Source organism: Gopherus flavomarginatus, chromosome 2, assembly GCF_025201925.1.
Source record: "Gopherus flavomarginatus isolate rGopFla2 chromosome 2, rGopFla2.mat.asm, whole genome shotgun sequence".
In the NCBI taxonomy this organism is placed as follows: Eukaryota; Metazoa; Chordata; order Testudines; family Testudinidae; genus Gopherus; species Gopherus flavomarginatus.
The window spans coordinates 267,509,717-267,525,350 of record NC_066618.1 but is presented as its reverse complement, the minus strand read 5'-3'; the positions used below and the strand labels follow the sequence as shown (position 1 = coordinate 267,525,350).

The following is a 15,634-nucleotide window of genomic DNA, read 5'->3' as shown; positions in this document are numbered from 1 at the left end:
TGGTGCACTTAACAGAGATTATACCTCTGAAGTGTGATTTCCTCTTGGTAAATTAAGACCAAAGTATATTGTTTCCCAAAAATTGTGACTCCATTCTTTAGTATATCCTTACATATCCAGATGGGCAAAATAGCTCTGTTGCAGGGCAGGTGAACCTGTTCATTATTAGCAAAATAATTAGCCAGTATATAATTGGAAAAGTAAGCAGTCTGAACTACATCCTATGAAACCAAGGAAAATATTTAAATCAGATACTTAGAAGCAGCCATTTAAGGAGTGGTCTTGAGAGGACAATTAACCAGTGTTAAGAATCTTAAATCCCATTAAACCCCACTGATTAGCCCACTACCCCCCTTCTCCTGTCCAGGATTCCATGGTTTAACTCTTGTAGATAAACAGAAGAAACTGCAGGAATATTAAAATGCTGTTTTAACTTGAGACTAGCAAAATCATGATAAGAGTTTTAAATGTAATCCCTTGGCAGTGTGTTAGTTAACTTCTCTCCAAGACTTGAACATGAATTGGTAAGAAGGTTTTCCTAGAGTTGGTTTCTTGGGTCCGATCTAAACTTCAGACAGATATTGGTATAACTACATCACTCGGGGGTATGAAAAATCTACACCCCTGAGCAATGTAGTTATAACTGACCTAACCCTCTCTGTACACAGCACTACACTGGCAGGAGAGCTTCTCCTGTTGACATAGCTGCTGTCTCTCATGAAGATGGATTACAAAACACAGATGGGAGAGCTCTCTCCCAGCATAGGGCATCTTCATTAAAGCACTACAGTGGCACTACTGCACCAATGCAGCTACACCAATGCAACGTTTTAAGTGTAAACTTGTCCTTCTTGAATCTTTTTTTTTTAAATCTGTCTAGCAGCTTGCTTGCAAAGATAGATAGGATGAGCTGTGGAGTGCTTGCTATCTAAGCAGAATTTCAGAGGGTGAGTGTGGGGTGCTCATTTCAGTCTTCTAAAACTGATAAAGAAAAGCTGTGGTCAGATTAAATTGTTCATAGATTTCAAGGGCAGGAGGGACTTTTCTGATCATCTAGTCTGACTTCCAGTATAATACAGGTCATTGAACTTCTCTAAAACAATTCCTAGAGCAGATCTTCAGAAAAAAGATTTGATCTTGATTTTAAAATAGCCACTGATGAAGAATTCACCATGACTCTGGGTAAATTGTTCCAATAGCTAATTACTCTCACTGTTAAAAATGCACACCTTCTTTCCAGTCTGAATTTGTCAAGCTTCAACTCCCAGCCATTGAATCATGTTACACCTTTCTCTGCTAGATTGAAGAGCTCATTATTAAATATTTGTTCCCCATTAAGATACTTAGAGATTGCAATCAAGTCGCCCCTTAACTTTTTCTTTATTAAGCTAAATAGATAGACTCAAGGAATTCAGTCACTATAAAGCATGTTTTCTTATCCTTAATCCTTTAATGTTTTCTTGTGACTCTTCTCTGAACAGTCTCCAATTTAACATTCTTCTTGAACTGCTGACACCAGAACTGGATTCAGTATTCCATCAGCAGACACATCACTGCCAAATACAGAAATAAAATATCCTCTACTCCTGCTTGAGATATCCCTATTTATGCATCCAAGAACTGCATTAGCCCGTTTCACCAAAGAGTCACACTAGAAACTCCTGTTCAGCTGTCCACCACAGCCCCCAAATCTTTTACATGATTGGGGGGGAGTCTATACTAAGAATAAGTGACCTTGGAAGTTTGACCTGCATTCTTTGTTCCTAATGTATACATTTACATTGAACTGATTAAAAGGTACATTCTTTGCTTCCGTTCAGCTTCCCAATCAATCCAGATTGCACTGAAACAGTGATCTGTCCTCTTCATTATTTACCACTCATGCAATGTGTCATCAGCAAACTATCAGTGATTACTTTATAGTTTTTTCCCATTTCATCAATAAAAAATGTTAAATAGCATAGCGCCAAGAGCTGAGTGCTGCAAGACTTATTGAAAAAAAGCCATTAAAAATCCAACAGGCTCCTCAGCCAGCTCTTTTAGAACTCTTGGATGCAAGTTATCTGGACAGGATGCGGGGGGGGAGGGGTATTCAGAAGAGTGTCAATTTTAGTAGCTGATGTTTAATATCCTCCTGAAATACTAGTGGAATGGAATGAGTGTAGTCGTATATGACATAACACCTGCCCCTCACCCTCCCCTCCAATATAGAACAGAAATATTTATTGAATACTTCTTCCTTTTATGTATTACTAATGATAATTCTACAATTTCCATCTAGTAATGGACTGATGCCATTGTCAGGATTCTTTTTGTTCCTAACCACCTTAAACTCCTCCTTCCTTATTGCTTTTAACTCTGCAGGTGACAGACTTTTCCTTGTGTCCCTTTGCTTCCCTTATCAATTTTCTACAACCCTTAGCTTCTGATTCATATTCATTACTATCAATATCTCGTTTCTTCCATTTGTAACTTTTTTTTTTTTTTAAGTCATAGCTGCCTTCACTGCCCCTCTAAATCAGGTCTTTAAAAAAAAAAGAATCAATATGGTCTCCTTCCTCAATTGTAGCTTTTAGAGGATCTAGTAAATTGTTCTTAAATGATTCCCAATTATCACTCACATTTTTCTGATTAAATTCTTCTGCCCAGCTGATTTGCTTCAACTGTTTTCAGCTTTGTGAACAGTCCGTTTTAAAGCACGTATCTCTATATATCTCATTGGTCTGGATTTTATTCTGTTTGCACATTATAAATGTGATCAAGTCAATCACTTGTACCTAGAGTTACCATTAATTTATTTTGGTCATCAGTTCCTCTTTAGCTGTCAAGATGAGGTCTAAAATAGACTTTTCTCCCATGTTGAATGCAACACTTAGTTAGGAAGTTGTCATCTATAACATTTGAAATTCAAAGAATGTTTTAGTACTGGTAGCTGGAGGTCTCCTGCTATCAGTACGTGTCACTCAAACTGGAGTCCCCTATGATCTCACAGCTATTTTTCTTACACATTACAGTCAGGTGTGTAAGGAAATGCTAATCCTATTCCACAAGTATGCTTTGGTGGTCTGTAGCAGACACCAGTATCAAATCTTGTGCTTTATCTGTTAAGACACTGATCAATAAGTATTCAAGATTATTTTCTTCTGAGTTATCAGTAACTCAGAAACAGGTAATACCATTTTTTACATTCCTCATCCTTTTTTGGGCACTCGGTCCTTTCTAACTAGGTTAAAGCCATTGATTCTAACATTCCTGTCATGGGAATCATCCCACCAAGTGTCATTAATATCACCTAGATAACAGCATTTTGAGGCCATTATTAAAGTACATTAGAAGGAATACATTTAATGACAAGAACAGCTGGAATCCCACAAGGATCTATTCAGGGACAAGCATTATCTTTGTTAATTATTTGTTAACAATTGAGTGACAACAGCGGACACAGGTTGACAGTGTAGAAATAATCTCCAAATTATTCCTGTATATGAAGGAGCAGTACACTGAGGAAAGAAAGACGGATAGTCTTAGAGGATCACGGTCTAATAATAATTAGAATTGTTTCTTTACAGTGTTCACTTCAGTTTGCTTTTCACTCTACTTGGATAATGGAAAAAGATTAAGATGACCAATCTTTGATTTCTGTTATGAAATAGTATAATGGTCAGCCTTACAAACCCCCCTCCCCTCCTCCCCCTCCACACCCCAAAAAACACACAACCCCACTCCACACTTTTCAACTAAAAGTAACATTTCTGTTCTTAACTTTAAAAAAAAAAAATCAAGAGAAATAACCCATAATCTAAAATTTAGAAACTACTTGTTTGAGCATCCCTTTAAGTTGTGTAGCATAAATGAAACACATGATAAATGTAGATCAAGCAAACAGGGAACATTTCAGAGCAAGGCAGTTGGTAGATACAGGAATAAAAATCAAGTAACTTCAGAAGGTAAGAACAGCACGTACTGTAACACAAAGATTCAAACATTTGACTATTGCTTTTTCCATGGTGGGCATATAGAAGCTAGTGAAAAGAATCTTCAACAGGTGCTGCAGATACTCAGCTCCGCAATAGCTGAGTCTTAAGGGAGTAAGAAAATTCAGACAGCTGCAGCCATAATTTAATGTGTCTCAAATACCTGTGTGGGTGTGCACATTTCTCCATATATTATATATAGAAGAGAGAAGTGAGTTGCTATAATAAGTCTTGTGCATTAGTTGGTTTCTCCACTCTTCCCCCCGGTCAATATGGATTCCATTAGTTATCCTGGCTTTGTAAACTGTGCTGTATTTTAATGGTTTGTGGAGCAACCTAAATGTCTTGGCACGGTAAAACAAACTTTGTAGGCAGTACTGGACATAGGAAGAAGAAAATATGGCTTTCCAGGAAGAAGGAGTAGGTTTGTGAGGTTTAATTCATTATCTTTTGCTACAATAAGGAGCTGGAAGATTCTTTCAGGCAGATCATAAAGGATGAATAGAAAAGGCAGCTTTGAAGGATGTTCTCCCTTGCACCTCGTAATTTCTATCCCAGGGGACTGGAAGAAACTGGTACTACTAGTAAAATTTCACGAAGTACTATTAGCAGAGTGGCTTTTCTTTAGAAAGATAGTTAGTTTATCCACATATTTCCCATTTCTGATTTTTTAAACACTCAAAGTCAAAAGGTGGAAGCTTCAGGAATAATTTTTGACATATCTGAGAACACATCACAATCATATGCTCTTAAACTACAATTCTGGACGCCAAAGTATTTCTTTACTTTAGAAAAAAGGCTAACATGGAAGTGACTCTACCACGTGAACACAATTAAGGGTACATCTACCCTGTAAACTGAAATCGACCTACGTTCAGTCTAGCCGAACAGTGAAATTCACAAGAATGTAACAGTGTCTACAGGGACACTGCATTGGCCTAACTACACAAAATAAGCTTATGCCTCTTGTGGAGGTGGGGTTATTATGCCAGTGCAGGACGACACTTATGTCGGCAGAAGCAAGGCTGTAGTGCGTACACTGACATAACAGGTCGATGCAAGAAACTAATTATCTAGATGCTTTTATGTATATGTTTTCTGCCATGTGCAAACTTAGTTATTTTGTAACCAACTGCTCAACTGACATTTGGAAACTTCTAGAGTCATGTATGCAAGAATGAACATCTTAATATTTCAATATTCCTTGGTGATGTTGACATTTTTGAATGTGTTTATGCAGAAATAAAGAACTCCATTATTCCAAATGTCACTTTTTAATTAGTATTACAAAACCAAATGCCACAGAGGAACATAACAAGAGCCAGGCATTTATTGTTCATTACAGACATGGCAATAAGTTGACAGTAAACTCAGAAAGTAAAGTGTTGTATCCAGAGCTCTACACACTAACATTCATTAAAATTCATTATGTAAAGTTGCTTTGGCTTTCATCTAACAATGTTCATACACACAACAGAACTCAATTGTTAGTTGCTAAACTGGATAAACTTGTACTATTAGTCAACTTCTGTGATTGAAGATGAGCAAAAAAGTACACTATTTAAACTGCAGGGTAATTCAATTTTCATGCAAGTACCACCATAATCTAACATCTAGTTCCAACACACAGCAATATCTCACTATAAGCCAGTCCTGAGCAGGCCAATTGTTCCAAAACATTTTGGAGTTATCAAAAGATTTTCAGTGAACAAGTTTGACTCCTTTTCACCACTCTTTTTATATCCAAGTTCCTAAACACAATTAAAACAGAAGCACATTTGATAAACCTATAAAACAAATTGAGGACCACTCAGTCTGGTCTACACCACAGACTATTAACAAGCAAACAACAGATCCTCCCCCTCCCTCCCAGTGCTTCGAGCTTAGGACTTTCTGAGGGGGAGGGGGGCAGAGACATGGCACTTCTCTGCTCTTCCTCCTCCTCCCCCTCCCTCCCAGAAAGTCCTAAGCAACGACAAACAGCTATTTGACAGTAAAGGAAGCACTGGGAGGGAGTGGAAGGAGAAGAGGAACTTGTGCAATGCTCCCTTGTAAAGTCGCTGCTCTTCCACAGAATCCTACAAGCAGTGGACAGAGCAGGCAACCAGATGACATTTTAAAACGAGCATGTTCCCTAATTCAGCAATGACATAACTTTGAAACAATGTTAAGTGGGAGGACGTTAAGTGAAGAGTTATTGTAGTCATGATCAAAAGTTTTAGTAAAAACTTACAGGCAAGCTACTTGATCAGTCCATTACAAGGGACATGTCAAATATTCAGTTTGCACTTTCACTCTTACATTTGGTAGACAGGTCATCAAAATGAGTGTGTGCCAAAGACTGGACTTGAAGACCCACAAGGATTAAGACAAGGGTCCTCAGACACTCAAGTGTAGGGCGTCTTTAAGCTATTGAGAGTTTACAGTCTTCTGTGATGCTGAGCCAGTGAGGGTTAAGAAACCAGCAGGCTGGATGACTTAAAAGCCACCAGTAAGGACATATTAGAAGAACAATGAAATAGTAAACAGGGACACTCCTTGTAGATAGCTAGCAAAGCCATGTTAAATAGACTAGAATCCTTGACATATAGGCCTGTATCAGTAGAGAATTAAATACTAATTATGTTTGTCAGTGCTTACCTATATCTTGTTAGAAGTTTAAAAAAGTGATTTAATTAGCTTGTAGATGCTAAACAGTCTATTGATTCAGAGATCAGAAGCAGATGATATTATTTAGAGATGGGACTTGTGGTGTAATATTATTGTTTTCATTTCTGTTTGAAGTTTGTAGTAAACTACCTGCGAACTGGTTCATGCAACTAGTTACCCTTGTATGCCTAGAAAATAGATTAGCTTCAAAGCACCAATATACATGAACGTGTCATCAGCCAAGGAGGGCCTGTGGAGACCACTGTTGAACTTCAGCTATAAAGGAAGTCTCAGGACTGATCCTTGCTATCTCAGATCTGCTTAAACTTTGATAGGGGAAGTGGAAGCCAACAAGACTGAGGTCTCCAGGTTATTCTGGATCCACCCTGAAAATTCTCTTGGAAGAATTTGAACAAGCTCTCTGCACATGGACTGCCAACTGGACTATAACCTTTTAAATTGATTCCAGAAAGATTTTTGCAAAAATCAGCTGCGTCACCATCTGCTATGAAATTGACATAAGAACTCCATTCATATGAGTATGTATAATGATCTTTAATCACAGCAACTCTTTTAATGAATCTTAGATTTAGTTAATAAGGACTGGCTCTAAGTATGTACTTGGGTAAGAGCTGAAACATTCACTGACCTGGTGGGCAATATACCCGATCTTTGGGATTGGTAAAACTTTATATATGGTGAATAAGGCTGTTAGTAACCAACACTATATTAGAATTGGCTGTCTCAGTGTGAGCCAAAGGCTGTATAGCAGGGGTCTCAAACTCAATTTACCTTAGGGTCTGTGCCAGTCCTCAAATCCTCCCAGCAGGCCAATATCACTCATGCTGCCCAGAACCCGCCCCCCAAAAATGCCACCACCCACCTGCCTAAGGCTCTGGGACAGAGTTTAGGTGGGGGAATTGTTCTGGGGTAGGGGATGGGGGTGTGTGGGAAGGGGGTGCAGCCTCCAGGAAGGAGTTTGGAGGCGGGAGGAGGTATGAGGACCGGGTGCAGGCTCTGGGAGGATGCATCACTCACCTGGGGCTCCAAGGCGGGGCGAGCTTGGGGACCTCCACATGTGTCTGCCTCCAGGCACCACCCCCACAGCGTCCCATTGGCCGCAGGGGCGCTCAGGGCAGGGGCAGCGTGCAGAGGCACAGCCCCACCCCTGGGCCGCAGGGAGGGTCTGGCAGGCACTCGTGTGAGCAGGCAGATGCCGCTAAGCTCCGCTGTGCTGCTGAGGCCCAGAGGGGGGAGCATCCAGAGCAGCAGATGGGGCCAAGGGAGAGATCCAGCCCCAAAACTACTGGAGCCCTGCGGGCCACATTGGGGAAGCTGGCAGGCCACAAATGGCCCATGGGCCAGGAGTTTGAGACCCCTGCTGCATAGCTTAAAGGGAACCAGTAAGGTAGTACAGAAGCTGTTTTGTTACTGGTTTAGTGAAACCTGATTATAGAATAAACTACCAGTTTCTGGGATTGTCTGTGCCCACCGGACTATAGCAGTTTGCTCTGACTAAGCATTCTCAGTATTGCCGCTCCAGCAACCGGGCTCACAGCATCTATCAACCTTCCCAAACACCTTCTTAAGTCTAATTTCTTCCAGACTTAATGTCATGAAACAAGAACCATCAATAGAATAAAAGTGATAAAACAGACTCTTAGGAAGTCATGCAAGTGGACTATTTGAAGCAAGTCAGCATGAAGATCCACCTTTTCTAGGTTAGCCTGATCTCCTGGGAAAAAGAAATGGGGAGGCAGAAAGCAGGAAGAAAAGAGATCGCCAAATTCAGTAGGAATTTGAAGGAACGGGACCTTTGGATGGATGAGGTATCCAGAAATATGTCTAGCATACATATCTAACAATAAAAATCAAGCATAAAAGTTGTTGGTGCGTCAAAGTCTGAGGAATATGTAGCGGAGGTGCTTATACTAGTATGTTTTAAAACTGCTACCTAAAACAAGCCTTCTTTGGAGCCTCCATGACAGACTAGCAAAAAATCTCTACAAAACAAAAATATTGGCCCATTAGTCCTATATTCCTAACCCTCTCTCCTGATCCTCTCCCCTAAAATAAGCCAGCCACCATGCACAGAATCAGCCAAACAAAAATTCTTTCCAGATGCACTTGAATGTCCAAAATATGGTTGCTTTTATCATGCATCAGGCATCATTCTAATACGTGAAAGCTCTTTACTATATGCTGCAACCTAAACACAAATCACATGAAAATAAATGCATTAAAAATTGAAGCTCTCAGATACTACAGTAGTGGGAGTCATATACGTAAGATATTATTAGTATGAAAATGCTATTCAAAAAACATACTTAATGATCTCTGTGGTTTTAGCGCTGCTATCTACTACAAGTAGTATGCAGTATTGTTGTAGCCATGTTAATCCCAGGGTATTAGAGAGACAAGGTGACCTGAAAGAAGAGATCTGTCTCTCTCGTCAGCAGAAATGGTCCAATAAAAGGTATTACCTCACCCACATTGTCTCTCTACTAGAAGTAGTCTATTAAGCAACAGAACCCAGAACATAGTTTTAGGAAATTTTACAGAGCAATGTATCAGGTTTCAGAGACAATTGGGTAGGAACAGTCACTGTAATTGGGAGTTTTAAAGCAGATGATGCATCCTTTTATGTTTCTCAGATGATTTATATTTAGAAAAGGAGAGAAATCCTACAATTAAAGAACCTGATATTTACAATAGTAGTGACTTCTGATGAGACCAGATTTCTTTGTATCATGCAAAGCCAATTATCTATCCAAGACAGTAGTACAGGCATGACTAACACAGGACCCCAGTATCGTATCTCCTGGCACTGCCTTGTGAATTGACAGATGCAGAGAGAGTTTTTCCAAGTTGACGCTAATTACCAGAAGAAAGGGCAAAAGGGTCCAAAAGTTGTATGCTATGATTTTTTACGTCTGACTTTGAGATTTGCCCCAGAACTAGTTATTGTTATGAATTGTTGCTGTTTTTAGAATCAAATACACTGACTATGCATATGTGAACAATATAGCTCAGGTGGATCTTCGGTGGGATTCTGCTTGTTCCTAGAGAGGGCAACAAAGGTCTGACAAGATTATGACGATCAACAGCTGGCTCAGGCAGTGGTACTATGAAGTAGGGCTTTGGGATGTATGGCCATTGAAAGGCATTCATAGACAGAGGACTGTTCTCTCAGGACAGACTTCACGTGAGTAGGGAGGGAAATAGATTTCTAGGATGGAGGCTGGCACAACTGATTAAGAGAGCTTTAAACTAGCAACGGGGGTCAGATGTCCAGGTAATCTCCACGCCAGATTTTAATACTGAGAGGGAAGAAAACAAAGGAAGAAAGGATACAGCCCTGGGTAGGAGAATGAACATAAGGATGAATGGTAGTTTAGATACCAGTCTAATAGATGATACTGGTGGTAGAATGTCTGGGCCTAAATCAGGCAAAGAATGTGAGCAAAGTCAAACAGCAAAAATTAAGATGTTTGTACACCAATGCGTGGAGCCTAGGTAACAAAATGGAGGAACTAGAGTTACTGGTGCAGGAGGTGAAACCAGATATCGTAGGGATAACAGATACATGGTGTAATAGTATTGAAGGGTATGTGCTGTTTAGGAAAGACAGAAATAAAGGCGACAGTGGTGGAGTAGCATTGTATATCAATGGTGAAGAAGACCATAAAGAAATAAGAAGGGATGGAATGGATAAGACAGAGTCTGACTGGGCAAAAATCACATTGAGGAAGAAAGCTACTACAGCCTCCCTTGGGATATTACTTGTGGTGTGCTACAGATTACCGGGATCTGATCTGGAGATCGATAGAGACCTCTTTAATGTTTTTAATGAAATAAATACTAATGGGAGCTGTGTGATCATGGGAGACTTTAAACTTCCCAGATATAGACTGGAGGACAAGTGCTATTAATACTAATAGGGCTCAGATTTTCCTGGATGCAACAGCTAATGGATTCCTTCACCAAGCAGTTGCTGCACCAACAAGAGGGAATGCCATTTTAGATTTGGTTTTGGTGAGTAGTGAGGACCTCATAGAAGAAACGGTTGTAGGGGATAACTTTGGTTTGAGCGATCATTAACTAATTCAGTTTAAACTAAATGGAAAGATAAACAAAAAAAGATCTGTGACTAGGGTTTTGATTTCAAAAGGGTTAACTTAAAAGAATTAAGGAAATTGGTTAGGGAAGTGGATTGGACTGAAGAACTTGTGGAGCTAAAGGCGGAGAAGGCTTAGAATCACTTCAAGTCAAAAGTTGCAGAAACTATCAGAAGCCTGCATCCCAAGAAAGGAGACAAAAATCATAGGCAGGACTTGCAGACCAAGCTGGATGAGCAAGCATCTCAGAGAGGAGATTAAGAAAAAGCAGGAAGACTACAAGGAGTGGAAGATGGGAGGAATCAGCAAGGAAAGCTACCTTATTGAGGTCAGAACATGTAGGGATAAAGTGAGAAAGGCCAAAAGCAATGAAGAGTTGGAGCTGCAAAGGGAATTAAAACCAATAGTAAAAGGTTAATAATAAATGGAGATATACCTATCTCACAGAACTGGAAGGGACCCTGAAAGGTCATTGAGTCTAGCACCCTGCCTTCACTAGCAGGACCAAGTACCGATTTTGCCCCAGAGCCCTAAGAGTTCAAGGATTGAACTCACAACCCTAGGTTTAGCAGGTCAATGCTCAAACCACTGTGCTATCCCTCCTCCATATATAGCCATATAAATAAGAAAACCAAACAAAGAAAGAAGATGTAGGAACGCTAAACACTGAGGATGGAGTGGAGGTTAACGATAATCTAGGCAAGGCCCAATATCTAAACAAATACTTTGCCTCAGTCTTTAATGAGGAACTTAGAGATAATGGTAGGATGACGAATGGGAATGAGGATATGGAGGTAGATATTACCACGTCTGAGGTAGAAGCCAAACTCGAACAGCTTAATGGGACTAAATTCGGGGGCCCAGATAATCTTCATCCAAGAACATTAAAGAAACTGGCACATGAAATTGCAAGCCCATTAGCAAGAATTTTTAATAAATCTGTAAACTCAGGGGTTCTACTGTATGACAGCAGAATTGCTAACACAGTTCCTATTTTTAAGAAAAAGAAAAAAAGTGATCTGAGTAACTACAAGTCTGTTATTTTGACATCTGTAGTATGCAGGGTCTTGGGAAAAAAAACTGAAAGAGAAAGTAGTTAAGGACATTGAGGTCAATGGTCATTGGGACAAAATATAACATGGTTTAACAAAAGGTAGATCATGTCAAACCAACCTGATTTCCTTCTTAGAGAGGGTAACAATTCTTTTAGACAAAGGAAAACGCAGTAGATCTAATTTACCTCGATTTCAGTAAGGCATCTGATACGGTTCCACATGGGGAATTATTAGCTAAATTGGAAAAGATGGGGATCAATATGAAAACTGAAAGGTGGATAAGGGACTGGTTAAAGGGGAGACTACAACAGATCATACTGAAAGGTGAACTGTCAGGCTGGAAGGAGGTTACTAGTGGAGTTCCTCAGGGATCGATTTGGGGACCAATCTTATTTAATCTTTTCATTACTGACCTTAGCACAAAAAGTGGGAGTGTGCTAATAAAGTTTGCAGATGACACAAAGCTGGGAGGTATTGCCAATACAGAGAAGGACTGAGATATCGTACAGGAAGATCTGGATGACCTAGTAAACTGGCGTAATAGTAACAGGATGAAATTTAATAGTGAACAGTGCAAGGTCATGCATTTAGGGATTAATAAGAATTTGTTATAACTTGGGGTCGCATCAGTTGGAAGTAACAGAGGAGGAGAAGGACCTCGGAGTATTGGTTGATCACAGGATGACTATGAGCCGTCAATGTGATATGGCTGTGAAAAAAGCTAATAAGATCCTGGGATGCATCTGGCAAAGTATTTCCAGTAAAAATAAGGAGGTGTTAGCACCATTATACAAGGCACTGGGGAGACCTCATCTGGAATAGTGAGTGCAGTTCTGGTCTCCTATGTTTAAGAAGGATGAATTCAAACTGGAACAGGTACAGAGAAGGGCTACTAGGATGATCCGAGGAATGGAAAACCTGTCTTATGAAAGGAGACTCAAAGAGCTTGGCTTGTTTAGCCTAACCAAAAGAAGGCAGAGGGGAGATATGATTGCTCTCTATAAATATATCAGAGGGATAAATATCAGGGAGGGAGAGGAATTATTTAAGCTCAGTACCAACGTGGACACAAGAACAAATGGATATAAACTCGCCATCAGGAAGTTTAGACTTGAAATTAGATGAAGGTTTCTAGCCATCAGAGGAGTGAAGTTCTGGAACAGCCTTCCAAGGGCAGCAGTGGGGGCAAAAGACGGAGCTTGATAAGTTTATGGAGGGGAAGGTATGATGGGATAGCCTAATTTTGGAAATTAACTGATGATCTTTGACTATTAGCAGTAAATATGCCCAATGGCCTGTGATAGGCTGTTCACTGCGGTGGGATCTGAGTTACTACAGAGAATTCTTTCCTGGGTGGCTTGCTGGTGAATCTTGCCCACATGCTCAGGGTTTAGCTGATGGTCATATCTGGGGTCGAGAAGGAATTTTCCTCCAGGGTAGAGTGGCAGAGGCCCTGTGGGGTTTTCACCTTACTCTGCAGCGTGGGGCAAGGGTTACTTGCTGGAGGATTCTCTGCACCTTGAAGTCTTTAAACCACGATTTGAGGACTTCAATAGCTCAGACATAGGTTAGGGGTTTGATATAGGAGTGGGTGGGTGAGATTCTGTGGCCTGTGCGGTGCAGGACATCAGACTAGACAATCATAATGGTCCCTTCTGACCTAAAAGTTTATGATTCTAAAGTCTAGGATACCATCTGATTTTTACAGAATACAAACTTTAAGTCTCTTTCCCTGTTGTAAACAATCTGCAGCTGGAAGAAATGATAGGGCCCAAGTGTCCTCCAATAAGATGTAAAATAGCATGTAGCAAAATATATTATTGATACCACTTTTTTTTTTTTGAGGGTGGGGGGTGAGGATGGGGTTAGGAAGGCATTAGAAATAGTATTCTTCAGGGGTTAGAGGCCTGCAGTTGGCTGACTAATTAGCCCCACCCACTGCACCTGGGAAAAAGACCAGTAACTTAATTGGCTCATCCTCATAAAAGGTGGAGAAGGATATGGGAGAGGAGGCAGCAATACCAGCCAGAGGCTGGAGCAACTGCTAGGAGGAGCAACTCCAAGAGACAGATGGACAGAAGGGAGACTGGGAAAAATCCTATTAGCACAAAGGTCTCTGAGGTAAGAGTCAGGAACTTTGGTTGATAAACTCATGGGGTAAGGGATAGATTTGGGGGGAAAGGAACATAACCCATACAGGCTTTGTGGGGAAAGGCTGTGAAGCTCTGATCCTGTTTTCATTAAGAAGGCTTGATATAAAACCCACAGTAATTAACTGGTCCGGAGACTACCCTACTCGATTCTGTGATAGGGCCCCAGGCAGGATTTCCTCAGGAAGAGAGCTAGCTCCGCAGGCATCAGCCTGGGTCCAGTTGGAAGAGGGCGCTATAAAGCAGGCCCAATCCTTCACACATATAGAAAAGAGGGAAGCAATCAGAAATCTAAGTGTATTTCAATCTGTGCAATACGAACATACACGTGTTACTGGCGTGGTAGCAGGTCATCATGGTTCCATCTGTGATGCAGAACCCTAAATCCTACTGTATGTGTTGAATACAAAGGCTGCACAGCCCTCTAATTCAATGTGTGCACATGGGTTGTTGGTATGGTAACTTACGATAGCTTGCAATAATGTGTGTACATGTTACTGCAAGCTATCATAAGCCTGATGCAATAGAACACGTGAACAGAAAAATTTCACCAAGGAGACCACTGCATGACAATACCAATACTGAACTCTTAAGCAAATCAAAATACATGTGATGGAGATGCACAAATGGGATCCCTTTAATGGAAGACATATTATGTGAACTATATTCCTTCACTAAATCAAGTGGTAAGTACTGTTGGAGAGATCATCTACAATGCATAAAATGTTACTGCAACCAAACTCTGAAGCCACACAAGTTTCAAACTCTCCCCCCCCCCCCCACCAAAAAAATACAAAAGAAAAGTCTCAGCTATTGCAATACAGAACCGTGTGCTTACTTGGCACAAAAATACAATTATTTCTAGAATACATCCCCTTGATTAACTATTCTACAGAATAGCATGTTACACTGCCCCATTTTGTTTCACCACACATCAGAGTAACTGAATGTATACAAATCATAAGAGAATATCTGTATGCAGTATTAGAAGGGTTTTATTAATTGTACAAGGACAGTTTGACACTTTAGGTTTAAAAAGTTGAATCTGATAATCTGTCTCAGCTATTTCAGTGATATTAGGAAGCAATTATAATTTTTATGACGTTGCATGTATATTAAAGGTAAAGAAAATATGGTCTATTTCTTGTATTTTTAAAAATTCAACATATGAAAGATTAAATTTACATTGCAATTTCAATAAAATAAAGATTCAACAGCAAAACAGTGTAAGAAGTTTTGTTTTCTGTGTAAACCAGACTAATAAAGTTAGCTTGGAACTAATCTAAAGAACCACTTCCCCAACTCCTCCCACAATATTTCTTGAAGGTAAGGCAATCTGTATTAGTAGATAAGAAAAAAAAAGTGACAAAGTTAACTCCTGTATAAATCCATAATTTTCTTTACTAGACCTCTTTATATCTTATTTACAGATTTTTAGAGAAGAAAATATTTATTTTTATTTCATCACAAAGCTTCAAAACTGTTCAGGAGCTACTTGACTGATTTTCCAACATGTTAATTGAAAATTCATATGCAGTAATTATATAGCCTAAAACACAACACAAGACAGATATTTCTCACTTCAGTTTCTCCTAGTAACCAGAAATGTGAAAAACTGACTGCAGCACAGTTTGAGGGTCATTTCAAGAACATAACAGTCAGAGAAAGGCTCCATTTTCAGATGCTGC

The 15,634-nt window shown here is 39.9% G+C and overlaps 1 protein-coding gene across 4 annotated transcripts in view; it reads right to left on the bottom strand.

Moving 5' to 3' along the window:
• OXR1 (oxidation resistance 1) overlaps positions 1–15,634 on the bottom strand; it is a 536,651-nt gene that overhangs the window by 131,163 nt on the left and 389,854 nt on the right. The window lies entirely within an intron of this gene.